Consider the following 12,173-nt stretch of genomic DNA (forward strand, 5'->3'; position numbering starts at 1 on the left):
TCAGTCACCGCCGTCTCCTGAAGTTAAACTGAATTTATTTGTACTGTGGATCGTGTCTAATACGTGTCAGGCGGCTCAGGGCATTAAGTTAAACATCTAAAATACGCTTTTGTCACTCAGTTCCTTTGAAGTTTGTACATGCCACTTTCTCGATGCAAGCATGCACTAAAAACTCAATTAATTCAGGTCACATTCAGTTTATGAAACCACTAAATCACAAGGCATTGTTCTGAAATGTTAAAGACTAATAAAGCAATGCATTTTTTTTTAAAGAACTCAATTTGAGGCCTTAGTCTAAGCTTTACTCTAGTGCACTTATATATTCATCATTATAGCCTGCTCACAACATTTAAGGAGCAAACACTTCTACTTCTTCTTTCTTTATATGTTTATGATTTATTTGGCAGGTGTCTGATTTAGCAGAGCTGACCAATTGGCTTGTCTATATAAGTCATACATGCTGATGGTTGTCCCTGACATCCCTGACAACTTTTTATTGACGACAAAATGTGGGAGAGACAGTCTATTCGATTTGCTCTGCCAGTCACAGTCTGATGTGTATGTGTGACTGTGAGTCAGCTGTCTGTTTAAAGACATATCAAGACACAGTGTTTTTGGGAGGCTTTAACAGAGACTTTTTTTAAATGAGCAATGTAAAGCTGCCACAATAACTACTACAAACAATGTGTCTCTCAGAGGAGCATAAAAAGAAACTACTGTGTGCTCAACGTAAAATAGTTTCCTCTCAGGCCTCAGGGTGATGTATAACACTTTATGCACAAAGATCTTTTGAACAATTGACCTGTTTTTCACATTCAGCATTATAAATCTTGAGCGTTTTTTCTTCTTAAACGGCTCCCATTAAGGGGTTTCCTGCATAGACTTTCATCTCTACACTGTACTGTATTTGATCTCAGAGTACTCAGTTCTGTCTTGCTGTTTCCACAGTGTGTGGCTTGTTCAGATTCATTGCTGCTCTCTTGTGGATGTATGTAGAACTACCGCTGCTGTCCTGATCTTTGTGATCAGTCTGATTGCATTAGTGGTGGAAACTAAATAAGTTACTAACTAACTCACTTACTAAATAAACGTACTCAAGTGCTGTACTTAAGTATACGTTTCAGATAAGTGTACTTTAATTGAGTATTTCCCTCTTCTGCTACTTTATACTTTTACATGTACCCTTCAGAGGCAAATATCAGATATCTTAATGTTAATAACACCAAACATATTCAACAAATTAGGTTTACATTTTTTGTTTTAAAGTGTTACAAAGTTATTAGAATGGGCTGCTGCAATATTAAATTCATGTACACATTAATGCATCAATAATTATAATCTAATAATGTATTTCATACTTGTGAAATGGGAAAATCTATTTTCTAAAAGTATTTTGTGACATAAATCAATTGTTTGAAAAGTACTTCAAACGGTAGTGCTGTATAACCGTAGCTTATAATTTATAACTGATAAAAAATCAGGGCACCTGTTCCATCACTGCTCACCCCTAGAGGACGGTCACCACCAACACACATATTTAAAGATTTCTACCATAATGTACACCCCATTTAGATAACTACAGAAACTGCGTTCTGCATAACAAGTTATTGTGATAATAACATGTTAAATCCACATGCTGCAGTCTGACTGCTTCTAGGACATATATTAAAACCAGTCTTCTAAATTTCCATCAGATTAAAGCCCTAACATTGTCATAATTTAAAGTATATTTGTTTATCCTCAGAGGCATTTTGAGTAAACCTTTAATTTGACTTACTATAAAGAAATGAAGCAACACATTGAAAGAGAAACCATCTGACAGACCTATCTTGATTAAATATGAGAATGTGATTAGGAAATAGGAAACAGTCAACCTAATGAGTAATGAGAGGAAGTGTGATTATTCATAAAATAATCACATGGCATTTAATTGTAGGATATCTCAAACCACATGATTGCATGAACACAGCGGTGATTGAGAAACATAATGCTCCTGTATAAACATGGCTGCTGTCATGTTCCACTGTTACAGCGGTGGTGGAAGAATTACTCAGACCTCCTGCTTTGGTTAAATAAGCAATTCCACATTGTGTTTCATATAAAAGTTCTGCATTCCCTGTGCCATTTAATTTGTGTTTAACGACCGCTGTATTCGTCTGCCCTGTATTGTCTGTGTTTTATCTGTTATGACTTTGTTCATGGTGCCCTTTTTGGCCAGGTCAATCTTGAAAAAGAGATTTGAATCTCAATGAGACTGAGGAGTGTCAGGAAATGTAAATTATAATCTCAACAGCAAACTGGCTCGATCACATTTTATTTAGATTCTGGTGTGTAAGGTGCAATTCATATAAATTATGATATTACAGACACGCCTTTTAATGTTAAAACCTTTCTTATCAGGGTGTAAAATGTGTTGTCTATATCAAATCGCATCCAAATTCAAACTAGAGAATGCAATTTCCTGAATGAAATTGCTAGTGGGAATGCTTTATGCTGAAAAGCTGACGCTAAACTGCTATGCTGAAATGTAATGTGTAAGAAGAAAGTGAAGAATTTAGATTGAAATTATACATGAACACTGGGGGCTTGAATGTGTGATGAGAGAAGAAAAAAAAGTAAAAAGGCTTGGAAAAGCAGCAGAATATTTTAACTGCAAACTTTTGAACTAACTTGATGGTGAATGATCTGTCGCCATGCCAATGGCATTTGATGACATCCGATAATACGCTTAGATGCGTTGATGGCTGCATCGTTACCAAAACTTTGAAGTTTTGGGCCGTTTGGAGCATTTTCACTGAAGTTATGAGAAAACCGTGTTTCATGGCGAGCATTGTGTTGCCATGCCAACGGAATTTGAAGAAATTTCAAAGCTGTCCAGTAGATGTCTTCACGGCTGGACTGTTAGCACACGTGAAGTTTGAGCACTTTTTGAACATTTTCATAGGAGTTATAGCGACATCGTCTTTTATGGCGAGGGATGCGTTTCCATGGAAAAGGCATATGATGAAACCCATAATTGATATAGAGCTGTTGAGGTCTGGACCGTTAACCATTATCTGAAGTGTGGTGCTGTTTTGACCCTTTTCATAGGCGTTACGACAACATCGTGTTTTATGGCGAGGGATGAGTTTCCATGGAAACGGCATATGGTGAGATGTCAGATTTGACGTAGAGCTGTTGAGGCATGGAGAGGTGATATACAGGTGAAGATTGTGGGACGACCGGACCGTGTCCATTGGAGCTACAGCGACATCGTGTTTTATGGCGAGGGATGCGTTTCCATGGAACCGGCATATGATGACACCCGATAATTGACGTAGTGCTGTTGAGGGCAGGACCATTATCCATTATCAGAAGTCTGCTGCTCTGAGCATGTCAGTTGGAGTTATGACATCATCGTGTTCCATGACAAAGGTGTTTATATTTGAGCTAACGATGTGTCCAGAGATCAAAGTTTTCCATGGTGATGTGCAGTAATCAGTGAGAGGAGAGCATTTTCATTGTTCTGAATGAGAGATAAACCTCTTACATGTCAACGTTTTGTTGAAGAACCGTAACAGATATCGGGGAAATTTCAAAGCGTGAAGCATGTCAAGGAACTTGAGCATCTGAAGTGTACTTTTTGTGTACTTTCGGGTTAATAATGTGGCTTTTTGGCAGATTAACTAAAGGTGTGCGGCTGCTGTGGTGGGGAAAGATGAGGCTGAACTTACAATGGGGTTTAATGGAGACATGTTGAAAGTTGTTGTCACTTCATTCCCTCAAGAGGCATTTTGTTTAATTATTTTTTGCTTAATTTTTCAAGCTACGAGATATTTTCCTACGTTTCTCATGAAAAATTATGTCTCAGGAATGTAGGGTTTGGGAATTATGGCAGGTTTAAAAGAAAATATGAAGGCAAAATTAAATCTGTCCTCCACTCTAGCTTTGACATCACACACTCTAAAATCTGAAGAAGGCCTCTTTACCAGGGTCTGAACAATGTTTAATATCTCTAAAAGTAGGAATCAGATTTAAAAGTTGTGTTACACGAATAATGTCAGAAAGATGTGTACCATTTTAAAGTTGGAATGAGATTTCTGAGCAGTTGAAGTTGCATGAAGATTGTTTGAGTCTGAAGAGCTTCTCCATTGACTTCCATGTTAAAAATGTGATGAATTATGGGATGTATCTCTGGAATTATGAAAGTTATGAATGAGAAAAGTAATAGCCTTTGATTCCCGACCGAGCTGAACGTTTTGCTGTTTGAACGGAGTTTCTGCGGTGTGGAATGTGGGAAAAGAAGAGGTGCAAAATAACCCGGCGGAATAATAAAGAATATCGTGCGTAGCATAATAGATAGTTGGAATGCTGTATCAGCATTCCCACAAAAATAATGTGGCAAATCAGGTTTGTGGTGCCTTAGTTTGGATGAAGCAGTCAATTCCCTCCATGAAAAAAACTGCAGGTGTTCACTAGATGGCGCAATTGAGTTAGTTATGCACTGTCTCAGGTTCTCTGATGAATGTGCAGGAAACAATTCATCACTGCTTGGAACCTGTGATGGATAGTAACAAAGTACATTTACTCAAGTACTGTACTTAAGTTCAATTTTGAGGTGCTTTTACTTTACCTGAGTATTCTCAGATTATGCAACTTTATACTTCTACTCCAGTACATTTTAAGAGCCAATATTGTACTTTTTACTCCACTACATGTATTTGACAGCTTTTGTTACTCGCTACTTTTTAGGTTTAGAATAATAGATCATTCATAATAGAAATCAATTATTAAATAAACTTTGGCATACATGTATAGGTTCAGATATCCAGCAGCAGTTTATAAAGTTATTCAAATTAGCTCTACAATTACCAGTTGGGATAAAACACATCAATATTAATAAAATTAAACAGGGGTTAAGTTGGGATTTGATATGTGGGGGGGCTCTGTGTGGAGGTGCGAGAGGGGGGGCGGAGGTCGAGGATCTCATTATTTGACCTTAAGGGATATAGGCCGACACTGTGGCCCTAAAGCAACTGCTCCATTATCTGTATCAAATGCACACATTGATGCCACCAAATGTCACAATAAAAATAGAAAGTACTACAAGTAAACTGGAATTCATTTACATCTTAAATGATGAATATATATACACAAAAAAAGGTTTACAAATATCCAACCTTCAAATTGCTTTTTTAAATCAACACTGCTCTGCACACTTGCTAAAGAACATTTGTGTGGAAATCTCAATTTATTTGTAGGGCTGCGTGAGTATGGCCAAAAGTAAGGGAGTAAATCTCACTGTAAACTATATTTAGTGTGTTATTATGACCGATCATAACTCAGCTTTATGCAGACATACATTTAGCATGTGCACCAGATTGAAGCATTTTACTTTAAATGTTCAAACCTTTCTTCCCGGGGGGGCATACCCCCGGACCCCCCTACAGGATGTGACATCCACGCCCCAATTCAAACATGTTCATACAATACCGAATACATTTGAAACCTTTTTGATGTATATTACCAACATGTCAATACGTTTCTGTTCTTGTAGTGTATTGGTCTTTTGTAGAGATTTTTCATTTATTCTTTATATATTCTATTGTGTATTCCTTGGGTACTTTTATCTTTTCTATTGTACGATTGAAGTAAATGTGGGAAGCGTTTAACAACAGCCATTTACTTCAAAGATTGTTCTCAATGTTATTCTTATTTTGGTTAATCCTGGAAGAATGCCAGAAAAAAAGACATTCTCTTCAAGAATAAAAAAATACATGACATTAGTAATTGTGAAAACAAATTAAATAAGTTGTTAGGGCCTGTTTTTGGCATAGGCGACATAGGCGGTCGCCTAGGGCGCCAGATCTGGGGGGGGGGGGGGGCGCTGCGCTGGCAGCTCTGGGAGGGAAAAAAACATTTTTGACTGTTTGCGCTCATCCTAATTTTCGGCCTTGATGTAACAACATTCATAATTAAGTAAATGTAACACCCTTTTCACCCCGGTTACACTTTTCATTTGCCCTGTACGATGGGCGCTGTAAGTGATGAAAGTGGGGGGTGTTGGCTTATCAGGCGTCCGCAGCTCACAGCCAAAGTGGGCATGGGATCGAGCGAGAGAGATAAATGAAATTTATGTAAACAAATATGTCCAAGGCACTCTTTTATAATTATTGGGATAAACAGGTTTGAAATCATTCCAATGTATACTATAGGACAGTAAACCAAAAATATCGTTTAAAACTTGAGAGATACAAAGATATGCATAAATAAATGTTAACTAGGTAAAATAAGATATGAAACAACAACAAAAATAAGTTGCATTTATTTGCTATTGGCTATGGTAGGTACTGTTGTTTGTTCTACTGAACGATTTTCTGGCAGGGGGGGGCGCCAGCTAAAATCTCGCCTTGGGCAGCATATTGGTTCAAACCGGCCCTGATGGTGTAGGAAACGGGCTCCGTGTTACAAGACGGGTTGGGGGTTTGGCGGTACCACTGCAGACTCTCCACACACACACACACACACACACACACACACACACACACACACACACACACACACACACACACACACACACACACACACACACACACACACACACACACACACACACACACACACACACACACACACACACACACACACACACACACACACACACACACACACACACACACACACACACACCGCTGCAGACTCTCTGCACGAAAGGAGCCACGGTGCTGCAGCTCCTGATCGGAGCAGAGACAAACGTTCTCTAAGAGGAAAGACTATATCCTGTCACAGAGATCTGCTATTTTAATTTTTAAAGTCAACACATATCGACCCTAAATAAAGTCTATATTAAGAACGAGAGATGTTTTAACATTATGGCTTAAACAAATGACAAATGAGCGAGGGTGATGACGTCAGAGCATCGTCCTCTGTGCCGGGGCTGAGCCCCGGACAGCCCCAGCCCAATTTAACCCCTGCCAGTATCTCAATAAATGTACAATTCTGAAATGGGACATTACGCTTAAGGAGTACTTTTACTTTTGGTACTTTGAGTATACATTTTGCTGCCAATACTTTTGTACATTTACTTTTGTACAATTTTGAATGCAGGACTTTTACTTGTAACAGTACTTTTAAATTATAGTATTGCTACTTTTAGTTTAGTAACACATTGAGTACTTCTTCCACCACTGCTTGGAACCGAAGGACAAAATACAGTATTCAGTCAATTGAGTAGATGGATGGATGGATGGAAGGACAGACAAAGCAACACATATATGCTAAGTGAGAGGGATAAATCCCATGAAACAAAATCAAATAAATGATTATGTGTCAAAAAAGTATGTCAAGTACGTGTTTGGCCAGCAGTTTCTTTGTCCTCAGAGTATGTAAGGATGCACAGATGTACAGCTTGATGTATGTATAGCTTACAGAGTGCATTGCAAGAGATTGATAAGGTGACTGTGAGAGTATCCAGGCTATGTTCCAGGGTCATTCTGGGTTTTCTGTTTCAGACTCAACAACTGATACAAGTTAAATGTGATCAAATATGCACTTCTGTTTAAATATCCATTACAAAAAATAAGGACCTCCTATCTGGTTGGTCTTAAAAGCTGTGGTTTAAAATGAATTAGGTCTCACCACAATGTCCATATTTCCATAAGTGTATAACTCATATATCCTTCGATTAGTCCTGGGCGGCCATTTGCACGTAACGCCTCTTGCCCCTCTTACAACCAACCAAACACATCCTCCTAAACCTGCTGCTCTACTTAAGCCTCAGATTAGCCTGCCTCTGCATCGCTAATGCTGCTGCTACTTCCACTTTTCTGTTGCTCGCCCACCCCCCCACACCATCCACCTGTGGGCTCGGTGGCGATAAGTTATCTAATCATCACTCAATGTTCTATGTCAATCTGTGGAGTGATGAGGCCCGAGCCTAGACGCCCCACTCAAACTATATGCTGCTTCTAATAAACATATCAAAGAAACACATGAGTTGTCTGACTGAAATGTGATAATGGATATCCATGTGTGTGTTTTTCTCACTAAAATGTCTTCTTGAAGTACAGATGAACTAAAGTCTCTTCTTTCCCTGAGTTTAGCAGAGTGAACACGGAGTGGATCAGTGACAGTCAGCCCAGGAATTCAGTTTGTTGCATAACTCCATTGATGTTTTTCAAGTGGCCACAGCGTTTCTCTGCAGGAAAGAGGTAAAACAGGACCATCTGTTACTATTTTTAGAGAATCTGACTGCATGGCTGACACCGAGGCACGATCCCACGTTTGTCATCTTAAATGCAAAACACATGTGGGTTACAGCAAACACAAATCATGTACAAGTGTTTTAATTGATTCATTCAGGATAGGACAGAAATAGATGTTGGTGAGAATGTGAAAAATGTTTCTGTTTGTGAGTTGTTTTATTTTGTTTTCAAGGGTGAAAGAACATTTTCTACGTCCTGGGGGGCGGCCTGTCAATGAACTCAACTTTAAAAAATGCCTTTGATATATTATTCTATAAAAATCAGAGAATTTGAATCATTTTATTCCCAGAACAAAAATTAAAAAAAACAGATAAACATTTACTCAGGAGGTTTGCTTTTAGTTATAGCCATGCCAGCAGCTCAGGCTAAACTGAGGCACAGCTGTGATTTGAGCTAAATGCTAACATTAGCATGCTATTATGCTCATAATGGGTTCACCAGAGACATTACAATTCATTTTGAGAGCAACATGAAAGTGTGTGTCTGCTTTCATGGCAATCTGTTCAGCCTATGCAATAGTTGTAGTGACGTTTCACCAAAAGAAAACCGTGAATGTTTACCTCATGGTGGCGCCAGAGGAAAAGGTCAGGAGGTCACCGAAGTCCTCATCCTCTGGGAATCTAGGATTTCACAGCAATCCATCCAATAGTTGTTTAGATGTGTCAGTCTGGACCAAAGCTGTTACCCAGGTGACTGACAGATTTAAAATGTTGTGTTACGTATTTCACAAGAGAGATAAGAAAAAAAGAACAAAAACATAGCTCTATTCATTTATTTGTCAAAAACATTGCAGGTTACAATAACATGATACAGATGTGATGCACATAGGTTTTCTAGTCAAGGCTCATTTACGACCCCCTGTCCCTGGTTGACACTGAAAACAGAAAGCAAAAGAAATATCTGGGATCTTAAAGTACTTTGTGAAGCGACGTTTGGTAACCCAAGCCACAAAATGCCACCGCAAACAGGAAGTTAAAATGTTATATTCCTAGACTCATCAAAATTAATTTCCAGTCACCAAAAAACGAGATAAACCCAAAAAAACATGCATCTGAGCTCCGGAGTAACCCCACCATGTTCACATTAATTATGCCACTGTGAGCAGCGTTTTTCCCAGAACCCCCTGGTGCATTAGTACTCCACACACTGCTCGTCGACCCCAGAGAGGTACACAATGGGGGCAAGAGTGAGCTGGTTTAACCGGACGCTTGCCTTTGATTGTGCATGGATGAAACAAATTGTGCAGGGCGCACATAGTTTGTGTTGTAGTTTCCTGGAAACTATCAGAAGTCAGATTAACGGGCAGCTTCTGATTTTACAAAAAAAATATATTATAGCAGGAGTGGCCCAGAAACTCTGTCTTATCTAGAATCTATAAGTCTGGTCTCTGTTTGTCATCAGTAAACAAACAGGGACGGACAGAAGGGGAATACATGCTATGAATAAAGGAAAAATGGTGCAATATGTACAGCTTTTTGGTAGGCAGACTATACAAGCTTTCTGTTCTAGAATGCATTTTCAAGATCCATTAGTTTAGGGTTCAAAGCTGTTTTTGCCTTGATAAAGGTTTTGTTGTTTGTTCTTTTAATTCAAATTCAAATAGATTCTACACACAACATTATATGAACCTGTTGTTGTTTTTCCCCTTTGAACTACAGTGGTGCTGAAGCCTGTTATAGAAGAGTCTTTATTTAGCTTTATGTGTTGTTTTGCTGTCCTCTGCTTGTGAAAGGTGCAATGATGTTAGGTAGTATCCGGCTCATTGTTTTGCATTGAGGTGAGAGGCGCGGATGCTGCTACCCTCCATTCACCTTCTTGGGCAGGGGTCTGGGAAAAACATTGTGCACCGTTATATATAGAAGGGGGGGCGGGGTTGTAGTGAATGATAGGATTTTAAGCTGCACAGATCAGATGGATCCTGGGTGGGTTTTTTTGTGTCATTTTTTTCTGATTAATGAGGTGTTTTTCAGATCTGTTTGCTGTGGGAATAGGCTGTGGAAGTATTAAAGAAAGGTCAAAGACAGACTGCAGTGGGTGTGGTATCTGATACGATCAGAACATTTCTGATTATTATGTAATATGTTTGCTTTCCATAACTAAATACTTGGAGAGAATGATTAGATCCTGAGGAGGGGGTTCCTCATCTCTGTTTTCTGAGGTGTGCTCCTTTTTTTTTGTTAAAGTTTATTTTTCCAACAAAAATGCTTTCCTGGTTTGGAAACCATTTCATATCCTCAGATCTCAGATGTGCTGCCATCCATCCGGCCATCGGCCTCTATTCATTTACATTTCCTTATCTCTCCTTCCAATGAATTGAATTCATTATTACGGGGGGGTTTTACTTATTCGCTGGTATTGTTATAATGAATTACTTCAACTTATAATTATTACAAATGCCATACATTATGTCAAAAATTCTATCAAGACCCTAAAGAGAGATGCAGACTGTAAAGCCCCCTGTAGTAAATGTGTGAAATTGGGCTTTCGGCCTATATTAATAACAACTGACACTTTGGACTTAATATAAGGTTGCAGTTAGAGCCAAAACGCCTTGACTAATATCCTGCTCTGGTGACAGATCTACTCTCCCACAGGTTATATTAGTAATACTTCTGATCACAGAACAATAAAGAGAAGTTATCAAGGTCATGGCACTGACATGGTGTTGTACAATAGTGTGTCATGTCCTTTCTTGTAACTTGTTTATTGCAAAGACACAATAAGAGTATACTTTGTTCAACAATACTCTTGTACTGTAAGTAAATACGATTCATGAGTCTGAGTTAGACAAGTTGAGTTGACATCTTACAAAGTATCATTCTTTAAATATGTTTAAAAAATGTGAATTGTGAACTGAACTTGAATCTGCATAAGTAACCTTTCCTTGTACTTATATCCTTTTGATTAATAATACAAACAATTATGACTTTCTTTGCCAAATTCTTAGTTGACTAAAACTCCTAAGCATTTTCACCAACTAATCAATCAGTTGACTTAATCATAAGATCTGTGTCTCCAATAATGGAAAAGCACCACTTAAGATTTTGTATTCACCGGTGGTGTGCTCATAAGCTTCTTGGAAAATGTAAAACCACTCAACACGAAAAAAATCTCTAACTGACTAAAGACCGCTTAGAAGAAGATTAACCTTTATTAATCCCACTAGGGGGAAATTCTGTTTTTCACTGGCTTGTATTTTTTACATAGTTGACAAATACCATACATACACGACTCCACTAATTGACTAAAGGGGGCAACAAAGAAGTTTAATAAACAGCGGCAGTGTTGCCCCTGAGCGGAGTGGCCCCTCAGAAGAGGATAAGGGCAGCCCTCTTACGGATGCCTATGGAAAAACACTGCAGAGATGCAGACTCTCAAATCTGACAGTCAAGAACACCCGCCCCCCCTCTTCAACATCCTTCCCTTGTTTGTATGTTAGTCATATTCTGGAAACAGTACGAGGTTGTTGATAATGTTTCTGGTGTAATGTTGTGCTCCTACCTTACAGTCAACAGTAGTAAATCCTGTCAGGACAAGTGGAGACAGTTGGTGCCAACCTGTCTTGTGGCGTGTGCTCCCATCGGACACACCCAGTGCCGGTAACCCTGCGCCCTGCACCCCCACAGGAAGCCCCGTGTGTGGCGTCCTCCGGTCATGACGAGGATGATTAAGAGTTCCTTCCTTTCCGTTTCGGAGGTGCATTGTCCTGCTGAGCAGACAGGCTGCCGACATCTTGTCCTGCAGAAGGAAGTGAGTCTCTCAGTCCAAGGAGCAGCAAGGACCAATTGCACACCTCTTCATTACGGTTGAATCATTCATTTGGGATTAATAAAGTCTTATTTTGATTCGGTGAATCAACTTGGTTGGATTTAAAAATAGTCCAAAGCCCCCGGTCCTGTTTGTTTGTGCCAGAGGTTCCCAACAGTGGGA

Source organism: Notothenia rossii, assembly GCF_949606895.1.
Source record: "Notothenia rossii genome assembly, chromosome: 3".
Taxonomy (NCBI): Eukaryota; Metazoa; Chordata; class Actinopteri; order Perciformes; family Nototheniidae; genus Notothenia; species Notothenia rossii.